We start from the raw sequence: 12,901 nt of genomic DNA on the forward strand, positions 1-12,901 counted from the left end.
GTTTCTTGTTCTATAAATTTGCCTTTCGTAAGCATAGCACTCTGTTCTTGGGACACAGGCAACATCTCTCCTCTGTCTTTCTGTGGTATTTTTAAAATGTTCTTATGGGGTCACCTGGGTGGCTCAGTTGATTAAGGGTCTGCCATCGTCAGCTCAGGTCATGATCTCAGGGTCCTGGGATCGAGTCCTGCGTCGGGCTCTGTGCTCAGCAGGGAGTCTGCTTCTCCCTCTGTGCCTCACCCCCACTCGTGCTCTCTTTCTCTCAAATAAAAATAAAAACTTAAAAAAAAAGTTCTCTTGTTTCTGGTAATGTTTCTGTTTCCTCTAATTTTGTCAGTGACTCTCAGAATGGGGGATCTCTTTAAACGTATGATAATCCTCAGCTGTGAGTCTTCATTAAGTACGAGACATTAAACATTTATGCGGAGTTTGTTTTTGTTGAGTAAATGGGGCTTATTGGCTGGTGGAATTTTCCACTGAGATCTCGGGGTAAACCAGTTTTAATTGGATGGCCTACATCAATAGGAGGTATGTTCTCTTGGCCTGTTTTATTTTCCAGAGGAGACTATCCCAGCCTCCTGCTTGGGGAGGGCGAGGGCTGGGGCAGGTGACTGCCCTGCTGTTCTCCTTCCGGAATAAGGTGGAGCCGGGCTCGGACGCAGCTCTGTTCAGCGTGTAAGCTTTGTAACCAGCTTTCCTGTTTTCACCCCAGCCACTTGTGCTCTGGTCCCCTCTGGTTCGTGTCTCTGGGTGTGGGGAGGGGTCCCGTGCACATCTGCCCCACACCGGCCCTGGACACACGTCGTGCTTCGGAGTCCTGAACCTCGAGAGTCTCGTCGAGAGCTCTGTCTGGGGACAGCTGGATCCCCCATTTCTGGCTCTGCTAAGAAAGCCCTCTTTCTGCTCCTTACCTGTCAGAGGGGGGAGGAAGTCTTTCTCACAGGCGCCCACACATTCTCTTCTGTCGTGTGAGTTTCTGCCACAGCCACTCTGCCAACCTGTCATCGCGGTTGGCTGCGTGTGTCGAAGGGGTGGGTGAGCTGTGCTTACTTGAGCCATAACCCGTGTGCACGTGGCCCGCCGGGTACGTTTCCTCCTGGCCAAGGAGCCTTGTAGAGATGCAGATTCTGCGTGTCCGTGTGCCTGTGTTGTCAAAGGTGCAGAGAACTTTATTGAGCGTTTGGAGCAGAAGTCTTCCCCACGGCTTTGTCGAGGTGTAACTGACATACAAAAACTGCACTAGTTAACCGGACAGTGTGGGGGGTTTGGGTGTGTGCACATCCCCACAATCAAGGTCATGAACGTATCCAGCACCTCCCGGCGTGTCCCCGTCTGCTCTCCGCTGTGGTACGAGCCCTTAACGGGAGGTCTACCCTCGGCACGTTTGGGTGCTCAGCGCGGGACTGTCGGCCGCGGGCGCTGACCGGCCGGCTGTCCGGGCGCTCTGTGTTTTTACAGCCCCCTGCGTGGTGCTGATGCGGAGTGTGTTCCCCTTTGCTGAGTGAGAAGATCCTGGTCGGCTGGTTTGTGATGCAGAAAGCCTCCTTGGACCCCTGTGTCACCGACGTGCCACAGACGAGGACGCTGAGGGGTGCGTGGCTTGCCCCTGAGCACAGTCCTGACGCTGGAGTCTGGGGCTCCGGGGTCCTTGTGCTTGAGTGTTGCGGAGGACTGTGTGCTAACAACAGCCTGCGCCGCGAGCGTGTGACCCGGCCTCTTCCATGGGTGGAATGTCATCCTCATGGCCGCCCTGGACCTGATTTCGTGTGAGCCGCGGCTGACAGGCACGGTGTGTGTCCAGCGCTCGCCTCCCCAGGCCAGGTGCTCCAGGGCCCCCCACAGACACAACTTTTCAGAGCTGGCTACACCGTGATCCTCACCCTGCACGCAGCTGAGCGCATGAGCGGCGTGCGGGACCCCGGGCGGCTGCCGGGCTGGGGGCCAGCCGGCGGGAGCTCCAGGCCCAGCCTCTCAGACCTCCCGGGGGAGCGCAGCGGGGAGCAGCCTGTCAGACATGGGGAAATCCTCAGTCCTGGCCCCGTGAAACGGGAGGGCTGTCTGTCTCATTTCACGAGAGCCGCGGGACGCAGCTTCTTGTGGGAACAAACCTGCAGCTCTTTGCTAAGAGTTAGATTATCCAGGAAGAGTTGCTTGAGTAACTCCGTGTAAATCTGTGCTCTCACCACGCCGCAGAGTGCATCTGTCTCGGACTCGCACGCCGGCAGCCCATTGCATTGCGCAGTGTTTTCCTGAGATGTCAAGGGCACAACATTAACTTGTTATGTGAGCCCCAGGGAGTGAGGCTGTGAGGACCTCCAGGCAAACGTGGCATGCTGAGTCCACGTCTGGCTTCTATGACACCAGCCAGCGTGAGCACACAGGAACGAGGGGCATCTGCCCAGAGGAACTGAGGAGGCGTGAGGACAATACAGCCACACTTAAAAGAAATTTAGTTTTAAATTTGAGTGTGCTTGACACAGGATATCACCTTCAGACCTTGTTTTCTTCATCTGAAAAATGATGTCAGTGTCTGCCGTCTGTGCTCTCCAATATGGCGGTCACAGTCACGCAGGCGCTTCAGGTGTGGACAGTGCCCGTGGCCACCAGAATTCAAATTTTGATTGACATCACTGGTTGATACTGAGCCCGTGGGGCCAGGGAGCGCAGTGTGGGATGAGGGGGCTTTGCTCCAGCACTCCTGACCTGGCGCGTCAGATACGGTACCACCTGCTTAGCGTGGCACCCCAGAGAGGGCTGAGGATATGGGGTGGAGTGAAACCTTGAAGACGATGTTTTAGGAATAGACTGTCCGCTGGAAGACCCTGGGCACAGGACACGGAGGGCGTAACGAGCAGCTGTGGTTCCTAAAGCGTGCGGTGTGGTGTCATGCTCACGGAAGACTCTGGGTGTTGGTTGGACGTATTCCGTTTGACCCCAGCTGCCTGTGGCCTGCCCAGCACGATGCCCCCAGTCGCTCTCAGCAGCTGCTCGCTCTCCTGGAACAGGCAGGTTGGCGGCATTGAGCTTGAGGAGTAACTGTTGGGCGGAAGGGACCCTTCAGAGAGGAATGGATGCACGTGAGCCCCACCTTCCTGCCCCCCAGCCCAAGCTGCAGGAGACGGAGGTGTGTGCACGCAGCCTTTTCCTAAGATTGAGCGCCCATGTCTTACCTATGGCTGCAGCTGGGAGGAACCTGTCCAGATTAGGTATGGCTGCCATTTTTGAACACAAATTGTCTGCCCTCAGGAGAGTCGCAGGTGAATTCTAGCATGACTGCTTGTGATTTCTCTGGATCCTTATATTCTCCTGCTTGAGGTCCCAGAAGAGCCACGCGGCTTGCTCACAGGGACCGTGGCGGCTGTGGGCGGGAGGGCTGCCTCGGTGGGGCCTTGTGCTGAGCAAGTGGCCGTGGCGGCTGCTGGCAGGTGGTGCGGCGTCGGCTGGGAGAGGGAGGACGCGGGGGCTGGAGTGGAGGGATCACGGGGTTGGGCACAGAGGGCCGTTGAGGGCTAAGAATCACTTGTCACGTAAGCCGATGTGTGTGTTTGCCTAAATCTGTGGCTCTTCTTTCTCCCCTGACGCAGCTCGGCCACGTGACACCGACGCCCCCGAAAGGGCCCCCTCCGCCCTAGTGGGGTGTGATTGCCGTAGCATGTCCGGGCCTTGGGGGAGGCTTTCCTAGTTCTGCAGAAGGCGCCTGCGGAGCGCGTGCCCCTGCCCCAGGTGGAAGTCACCGAATCTGAGAGGAACGCCACGTTACCAGTCGGGTCCCCCCCATAGTTCTGTGCACCTCTGGACTCCCGGGCCAGACAGGGTGCCGTCTAGAGCTGCCACATCTGACAGGGGCTAGCTGGGGAAGACATGCTGTGCAGGGCCAACCTACGCGCCAAGCTCACGCCCGCCTCCCTTCCCTTCCTCCCGCCGTGTCGGCACGGCACCTGGCCTCTGCGCACGCGCCCCTCCGGTTCCCGTGCCCTGGCCTTCTGCGGGGCCCTCATCGTGTCACCTTGAGTTCAGCTCGTCCGGATGAAATCACCAGCACCGAGGTGGTGGCCGGATCGTGCGGTGTCTGTGGATCCAGACTCCATTTCTGCTTCTGGAAGGGGCACTTGTGGAACGGAACCAGCTGCGTAGTTTGGAGCTAAGACGCACGCTAGGGACGCACCTGCACCTCCATCGTGAACGTTTCTGTGCTTTAACAGTCGCTAGTAGTTCCCTAGAAAAATTAACCAGAAGCAGCATGTTTGATTATGTCACTGGGGAGGAGACCGCGGGTCGAGACGCCTGTTGGGGCTTTGTGGCGGGCCGGCCAGCTTGAGCGTCTGGGGGCTCACGGGTGCTGGGGGCACAGCGAGGCTGTGCACCTGCAGCCCTGGTCGAACTTCACGAGGAGACTCACGCTCGCATCCTCCGTGCAGATCATGCAGGACGCAGCGTGTGGCGTATGGGACCATTCCTTTCTTTTGAGGGAGACTATTTCTTAGGCCTGGTATTAACCTGTAAGGCCTTTTGAAAATTGCTGGAAAAGTCCATGAACAAGTGTATTGGCCATGGAATGAGAAGGAATGAAGATTCACAGGGAGCCCAGGGTGTGTGTGTGTACATGTGTGCATGTGTGTATCCGTGTGCATGTTTTCCTTATCTGACCTCGAAGGCAGGGGGCCGGTGAGGGAGAGAATAGTGCCCGAGTAACGCCGGTTTCAGGCCCAGCTGATGAAGAACCGACATCCGGGGCGGGAGGCAGAGTTAGGCGTTGACATTGACCTTGTGCCGGGTGGTCTGGAATGCCATCGATCCCTGACTGTCCCACACCTGCTCTTCTGCATCCCAGCTAAACAGTCAGCTTCACAGGAGCGGGAGACGCCTTTTTGAACTTTTAATTCCACATTCTGTATTTACTGGGTTCTTATTTGATTATTGCTTTATTTTCTGTCTCTTAGATTGGTTTAGATTGGGAAGTTGGTAATACTGTCTTGTCTGCAATTGATGATACTTGGTGAGAATTATTCTTTCCCCGGTGTGGAGGGACGGCCGGGGAATGGAGGAGGGCCACAGAGGGAGGCTTCGTGACCACAGGTCCCACCTGTCCGAAGCGGCTGTGTAGGTGGCTGGACCGAAGGTGGTGGAGGGCAGGCCCTGGGCTTGGGGCTGCTGTGCACCCCTCCCACCCCCCAAGTCCTTGCTCCAGGATAAGTAATGCCTGCTTCCGGGCTGGGAGTTTTAGAGAAATGGTTGCAGCTGCCTCGGAGAATTCAGGATGGAGGTTCAGCTTTTACTCTGGTTGAGTTTAGAATGCATCATCATAAATCCCCACAGAGATCTCTTCATTGCAGATACCTTCAGTCTGTGCTTACAGTGCTGAATTTTCTGGGGAAAGCCATTTCCTTATTTTCACCTTCCCTTTACTTACCAAAGATATTTCCTTCATCATTTATTACTGTGACTGTGAATACAGACTTTTCTCCCCCATTCCTCCTTGTGACTCATCCTGGATGAAAGCATCTCTGCTTAGATCCTACAAGGCAGGCTCAATACACCGCCCCAGTGGTCCTCCACTTTCAGGCTCTAATTGCATCTAATATTTTAAAAGCCATCACAAAATTGGTGGGCCCATTTGCCTTATTGTAGGAGTCCCTTGAGTGCAGCTTTCAGGATACTCCCAGGACCCATTAGGGGCATACATTAAATAGATCTGCATTACCATTCTGGAACAGCATTTACAATGAGCACACCCACTTGATTAACCTTTCTGATGAAAAATGTATGTCATCAAAATTTTTCTGTATTGTTTAATTTGTTAGATCATTCTGGGCGGGAGGACTCTGTGCAACACTGAACGACCTTATTAGGACAACACTTGCTGCAGTTGATGAGATACCTTTCTCTACCCGAACAATAACCAAATGTGTTTCATTTATGTTTTGAAACAGGTTTTGCCCGGCATTTTGCAGAAGCATTGCTGTATCTTACCAGACAGGAATACAGGTAAATATATTTTGTTCTTCTGGTTTGAGAGGATAGGTTTTATGTCAGTGGAAAATTTGAAGAAATATTATTGCAGAATTTAGGTATCTTGTTTCCTTAGCTGCTGTTTTAGTGCAAGATTGTATATTGACCAAAACAAGCAAAAAACTGGATTGTTCAGTTTTGCGGTGAGATATAACCCGAGCTCAAAGATCTGTTTTTATTTGACAGAGTAAATAGATTTAGGTGATAGTTGTCTTAGATTTTTAAGGGAAACTGGTTGTCTTTTGAAGTTGAATATATGAGTTTCAAAGTTGTTGATTTTGTTGACTGTGCTTACTCACTGAGGAAGAACATCGTTACTGACTAGCGCGGGATGTGTTGGCCGTCTGTTTGCAGTCAAGGCATTGCCTACAGCCGGGGTGAAAACACAGAAGGATGGGAGTCTCGCAGTGGGAGATCGTATGTCATGTGACTTCTCACAGATGTAGGTGGCTGGAGGTTTGCATTACTTTTAAGGAAGCATGTTGGGGGTGGGGGTGAATCCTGAAAAGAAAGCTTTGGAACTTTGTTGTGTTAAAGTTCAGAAACAAACAAACATGAAGATCACGTGGAGCTTGTTGTCCTATGGATCTTCGTCTTAGTTACTCTCAGCTGTGGGGTTTCTGATTTAGGGCATTTTCATCAAAGAAATAGCAGGTCCCGGGGAAAAGATATGGAATGTTCTGTGTTTTCTGCCAAGGGCTAGTTCTGAGAATTACTCCTTCCTGGGATCAGCTGTGTCCTGTCAGACACGTCTGTCTGCATCCCAGGATACTTGTGTTGGGTATGAAGCAGAGCTGTGCTGACATTTCCTTAGGTTTTCAACTTTAATAAAATGAACCATAATGGACTGTGAGAGTCAGAAGAGTTTAACGTGTTGGGATTTACTCTGCTTTTAATATAAACAGCATATTAACTAGCTAGTATGGTTACTGAAATCTCATTCTTAAGTGGTCAGTAAGTTATTGTTTTGTATTATGTATTCCAATGTAAAACACCCGAGTATTTTGGGAAAATAGGATATTTATTTTTTTTAGTTATGATTGTGGACGGATTATATCACCAACCCTATTGTTTCATCAAAAACAGTCCATAGAGTGGCCCCTGTTATCACCCGTTCAAATGTACATTGGCTTTGACTTTGAGCACACTTCCTTACAGGGAAGTTTGTAGAGAACACGGCTGGGTATTTTTTGAGCCTCTTTCTATATTCTTCTGGAAGTCTTGCTTAGTAACAAAAAATGTATGAACAGGTCACATACGAGGAAACAAAGATTTTTATAAACTGTGTCCATCAACAATAATGATTACAACAGAAGGAATGATTAGTTTATGTCTTTCAGGCAAGTTTCTGATTCTGAGAAGCATCGAAATTAATGATAAAATTAAAAGTTAAATACCATTCTCTGGGAATCTAACTGGATTTTAAATGTTGAAATGAGCTTTCTGTATTTTTAGCCACTCTGTTATATAAGAAGTTTCAAGTTAATATGTGAAATCCTGCCAAATTGAGGTGTTTTATTTGCTTTCTGTACGAATCCCAAGTAATCAACCTTTGGAACCAAGAAAGCATCCCCCTGAGTAAGACTTGAATATCGAGGGCATTTGCTAGACAATTTTCTTTAGAGGATTTTTTTATTATGGAAGTAATTGTAGAAGACCCAAGGCTATGACATTAGGCATGGATTGCGGAAGGAATCATATCAAGTGAGAGGAAAGAAGAGTCGGCTGAAATGATAACTCTTTCTAAGTGTCTGTTCATTCGGAATTGAACGATGTGTGAATTCTGGTTTTTACTGTGTAACGTGACCCAGTATGTCTGAAGCTGCTTAATTATTTAGGAAATGTTTGGAAATTTCTTCAGACTCAGATGTAATGGTTATTGCTTTTGCATTTTAATGACATAAATATTCCTTATGAACTTGAATGAACTTTTTTTTTTTACTTTAGTGGTTATATAGAAGCATTTTCACATTTTTGATGATGGTCGATGTTGGAGTGGGTCAAGAGTTTCAGTTTGAGAAGATGAAAGGGGTTCTGGAGATGGACGGTGGAGATGGTTGTACGACCTGAGTGTGATGTCACTGAACTGTACCCTGAAAAATGGTTAAGGTGGTAAATTTTACATGATGTATGTTTTTCCACAGTTCACGAATACAACAGCTTTGGGATGAGATGTGGCTATCATGTTGTTTGCTTTTTGATCTTCAGTTATTTTTGAAACACTGTATATACTCCCTTAACTTATATTTGCCATAGTGGAGGACCTGGGAGAAGATACACGCACTTTCAGGTGATTTCGCTGTTAGGGAGCCAACGTCCTCAGCAGAACTGGTGTTGAACTATGATGAGTGACATCAGACAGTGCGTGGAAGTGGTCCTTCTCTGGCTTAGACATGACAAACGTCATTTTCTCTTGATACTTTGATCACTCATGATCGTTCTGGTTGATGATAAGCAGAGCTGGAGTGATTTCTCGTGACCAGCTCTGCAAACTGCCTAATTTTTCATGTTCTTCTCAGGGACAGAGAGAGTTGGGGAGGCAGCGCGTGTTTATGTCGTGAAGGAGAAACACTTGCATGACCACAAATGCACATGGAGGATTTTCTGCACTTTAAAGTCATTTACGTCAGGCTCTGCTTCCAACCACTGTTCCCTTTTCTTGTTCCGGGGACCGTTTGACCCTTCATCTGCCTTCAGTTTGCCCTCTCTCTGGAGAGCCCTGCTGTTGAGCGTGTGCATGGGACGAGCCCCTTCTGCGGGGATGCTCTCGGGGAAGGATGGCTGATGCGTGACGGACTGCGCAGGTGGATGGTTGGCAAATCCCATACCAGCCTTTATCAGAATGGCTGCTGAGGGGTCTGTGGGCATTTTAGGGGAGCTGTCTCTGACTGGCATGAGGAGCGAAGGCTGGTTTTTCACATGGTCTGTGTCCCTTTGCGGAAGCTGGCTCCCTGCGTCTGAACTCCAGCTGGCTTTGGTGGGACCCCAGGACACCATGCAGTTACAGTAGTCCCAAATGGTGCTCATTCCTATGTGGTTTAGAACCTTTTTTGAGCAGTGACTTCTTCACAAACATCATTTTATTATGATCGGCTATTTTCTGCACTCGAGTTAGCCCATCTGTGAGCTTTTATAGGCAGTTTGCACAGTTTGCACTGTGAAGGTGGTGGAAGTCCGAACGTTGGTTCCTTGCTGTCCGTGACTCACGGTGTCTCCTAACATTAGTGTACGGTTCATAACCAAGATTAGGTAACACATGGTGGCAGCCTTCCCTGAAAGAGACGTAGACTATGGGTATGTTTCCCGAGCAGTGAGAATTTGAGCGGTGAGGGGGTTGGGAGGTACTTCGTTCTTGGCCGGTCGGGCTCCCTTGTCTTGATCATCGCTGCAGTTGCTTTACTGCCCTGCCATTTGGGAAAGTCGTGAGCTTCGCAGATCCTCCTGTATTCAGGCTACCCAGCGGTGGGGCTTCTGATCCCGAGCTCCACTGTCGCACGGCATTTATCCCGTGTCCGTCGGGAGACGGCCTATTCGAAGTTTCAGGAATGAATTGATTTGCCGTCAACTGTGGTACTACCTGCGCAGAGTTTGACCTTCGCCACTGAGCCAGGAAACCTCAAGCAGGTGAAGCAGGTGATGTTTGAGGGACGCTGTACCCCTACTTGACAGAACAAAAAATGTGAAATAATTTGTGTATAAAAATTGGGGTGGAAAGATGTGAAGTGTTTTCCACACATTCTGTGGAGCTGACTTCCGTGTGTTCGTGGTATTCATGGAGGGCGTCAGTGTATTGACCGGTTATCGCCAGGTCCCTGCCCATGAGAGGCTGGTTAGTGTTCAGCGGCGAGAGTGGGGGCAGGAAGCCCCAGTTTCTGTGCTGTGTGCTCCCGCCACTCATTGCTGAGCGAGGGCCCGGGAGGCGTTCTCGGGCCCCTGCCCTCAGCGTCTGGGAAGAACTGGCTCACCTTCACCCCCCCGGCTCCTGCCTTTGTTTCCACGCGTCCGCCGGGGTGTTGGTCTGGGGGATACGGTCCGTGCCCGCTCTCCCTGCGGGGCCACACTCTTCAGTTGTGTGTCGGCTGAGTAAAGTCTTGACTTGAAGTTGAACGTTACAGGGTATTTAGTTGAAAAGATCTATTCAGGTTGAGCAAATATTTTTTATAATTTCTATTTGGTTGTAGAGTCTAAATGCACTATTACATAAGGTTTTGGAAGCTTAATTACACATTACTGAACTCCTCGGTGAACATGGCTATTGAAATATGGACACCCACTGGGGCCATTTGCAGACAGAGTTCAAAATGGCAGAGAGAACAGACTTGTCGAAATAGCAGGGATGACGGGGTTTGGTCCGTCCAAATCTCTGTTTCTTCAGAGCTGAGGTTTTAAAAATTGGGCACATCCGGGAAAGTCAGTGAATGAGTTTGCGCTCTTTGCCTCAGCCCTGTCTCAAGAGGACCTGGTTCACAATCCCCCGGGGCAGGGGAGGCTGGTGCGTGGGCGGGCGCAGTTTCACACCCAGCGGGCGTGTGATTCCCGAGCTCTGCACACGGCCGTGTCACCCAGTGTTGAACTTGAGCTCTGCAGGGACAGTGGACGTCACACCTTGGATTTCTACCGTGTCTCTGGTTTAAAAGTCTCTTCCGTGTCAATTGTGGTGAGTCCTTCAACTTCCTTGTGTGGTAGGGAACGTCGCCCCATTTTGCAGATGAGCGAGGAGATCCGAAGGTACGTGTGACTTTTCCATGTTGTTGCGCAGCTTCTCAGTACTGTGCTGGGACGCAAATATGTGTGTTCACTTCACGTCAGTACGCCACAGTGACCCTTAAAGAGTCCTTACCCAGGTGTGACTTCCCTACCAAATACGGTGCCAGACAGGCGGTTCGGGCCAGGGGTGCCGGTGAGGGGCCACCAGCTCGGCCTCTGGAGCCTCAGGACAGATGGGCAAGCGCTCCAGATGGCCTCGATGCCAAAAAGACGTCCAGTTAAGTGGGACATTTACCCCCATGGCGTGCTGAATGGTTCTCAATATGTCAGGTGAATGACATTTGAGCAGACTTGGTTAAGGGTGAAATGTCACCTCAGTCAAAGACTAATATTTCAGGTAAGTTTCCTTTACCCAGATACTGAAAATATTTATAAAAGCTTCTGAGGTGTGCAGGTGGGATGCCTTGGGCTGTGGCTTAGAGTGGGGATGGCAGGGGCGGCCGCGAGAAGGTGAGGGGGGCAGAGGAGAAGCTGGGAAGACGCCCGCCGTGCTCAGCCCGTGTCTCCATGGCCCCGTGTCCACAAGCTGTGGACAGAAACAAATCCTCATCTGCTGGAAAGGACTTTATTTCATAAACTGACTTTATGACTTCAGTAGAAACTGAGTCCTGCTATTTAATCACTGCCAGAATGAAAGTTATGGATCAGTAGTTTTAATGCCAAAATTGTTTTTTTTCCCACGTGGCTTATTCCTAACCCTGAGGGCCTCCTTCTCGCCTAACTGGCATCTCTGTGCCAAGTAGAAAAATGTCACCCCGGGCGCCTGGGTGGCTCAGTCGGTTAAGCGACTGCCTTCGGCTCAGGTCATGATCCTGGAGTCCCGGGATCGAGTCCCGCATCGGGCTCCCTGCTCGGCGGGGAGTCTGCTTCTCCCTCTGACCCTCCCCCCTCTCATGTGCTCTCTCTCTCTCTCATTCTCTCTGAAATAAATAAATAAAATCTTTTAAAAAAAAAAAAAAAAAAAAGAAAAATGTCACCCCTTTGGGAAGGTGCGATGAAGTGGCGTTCTGGCCCCGCTCACCCCGGGAGCGGGCGCTGCTGTGCAGGCAAGTGGGTGTATTTGCTGACTGAGGTTTGTCGTTTGGTAGCAGTTTCATGAGGAGACATACAGTTCTGTGGCTTGAGGCCAGACCTGGTTTGGATGTGTCTCCATCGGCCGTTTCATGACCGAACCTGGTGTCTGAGCCCACCTGTTTTCATGAACCCCCTGAAAAATTCCTGGGGCTGCCCTGTGTGGGGCCGAACTGGGGGGCTGTGAGACCTTCACTCCCCGAGCGCCAGGGGGACTCGAATTGACTCCTCGCTTGGGAATGTTCAGCTTTGTGTGCAGGTTCTCGCTCTGGGGAGGTTGGAAGTGTGGATTTCTGTCCCCCTCCTTGTCCTCGAGGTGCCGGGTGCGGCTGGGCGCTGATCCCAGGACTGCATTCCACGGGAGCAGAAGGGACGCCAGGTGCCGAGTGAGGCCACCACGTTCACGGCGCTCGGCGTGTTTCAAGAGCCCCGTAGAGATACACAGGGTCTGTGGCGGAGCGTTGCCTGAAGTTAGGGGAAGTCTGCCCCTGTGTCTCCGAGCCGTGGCTCCAGGGTGTGTCCTTGCGTGCATCCCGGGCCCACATCCCCTGTGGTCATGGATTAGGGCCCTGGTGGTGTCGTCCACCTCCGAGGAAGCTCATTCCTGGAGTGCGAATGTTGCCGGGATTCTGGGGTGATCTTGTGACTGGGGGTGAATTTCCGCATCCATCTACCATCTGTCTGTCATCTGTCTGCTGCCTGTCCACCTCTCTGTCTGCAGCTCTGTCCATGTTTTCCCTGCCCTCTCCGTCCTCTGCCTCAGTGTCTCACTCATTAGTTTGTGTTGCTATATCATGCAACAACCAATAACTGTAGTTCCTGTAATTTGTAAGCGACCTCAAATTCTTTCCAGTGTGAGACAAGACACACCCGCATCCGTACAGACATAAAATCGATGGGGGTTGTCAACCTAGGGTTGATCATTAAATCCAACCCAAACCTCGTTAGCAGCCAGAACTGAAGAGGGAAAGGTCTTAGGTGAACCTCGTGTTGCTGTTCCCGGGCCGAGTGCCGACTGTTGGCACAGTGATGGGGATTCGGCTCCGGGAGTGGG

The 12,901-nt window shown here is 51.0% G+C and overlaps 1 long non-coding RNA gene across 1 annotated transcript in view; it reads left to right on the forward strand.

The window, feature by feature from the left end:
* Window positions 1-12,901, forward strand: part of LOC145717604 (uncharacterized) — a 143,587-nt gene that overhangs the window by 76,641 nt on the left and 54,045 nt on the right. The window contains exon 2 of the long non-coding RNA XR_014140939.1: window positions 5,931-5,985. This is a non-coding gene — a long non-coding RNA (uncharacterized LOC145717604). The remainder of the gene's footprint in view (window positions 1-5,930; window positions 5,986-12,901) is intronic.

The sequence above is a fragment of the Leptonychotes weddellii genome, chromosome 2 (genome assembly GCF_054177405.1).
Source record: "Leptonychotes weddellii isolate Sample4059 chromosome 2, ASM5417740v2, whole genome shotgun sequence".
In the NCBI taxonomy this organism is placed as follows: Eukaryota; Metazoa; Chordata; class Mammalia; order Carnivora; family Phocidae; genus Leptonychotes; species Leptonychotes weddellii.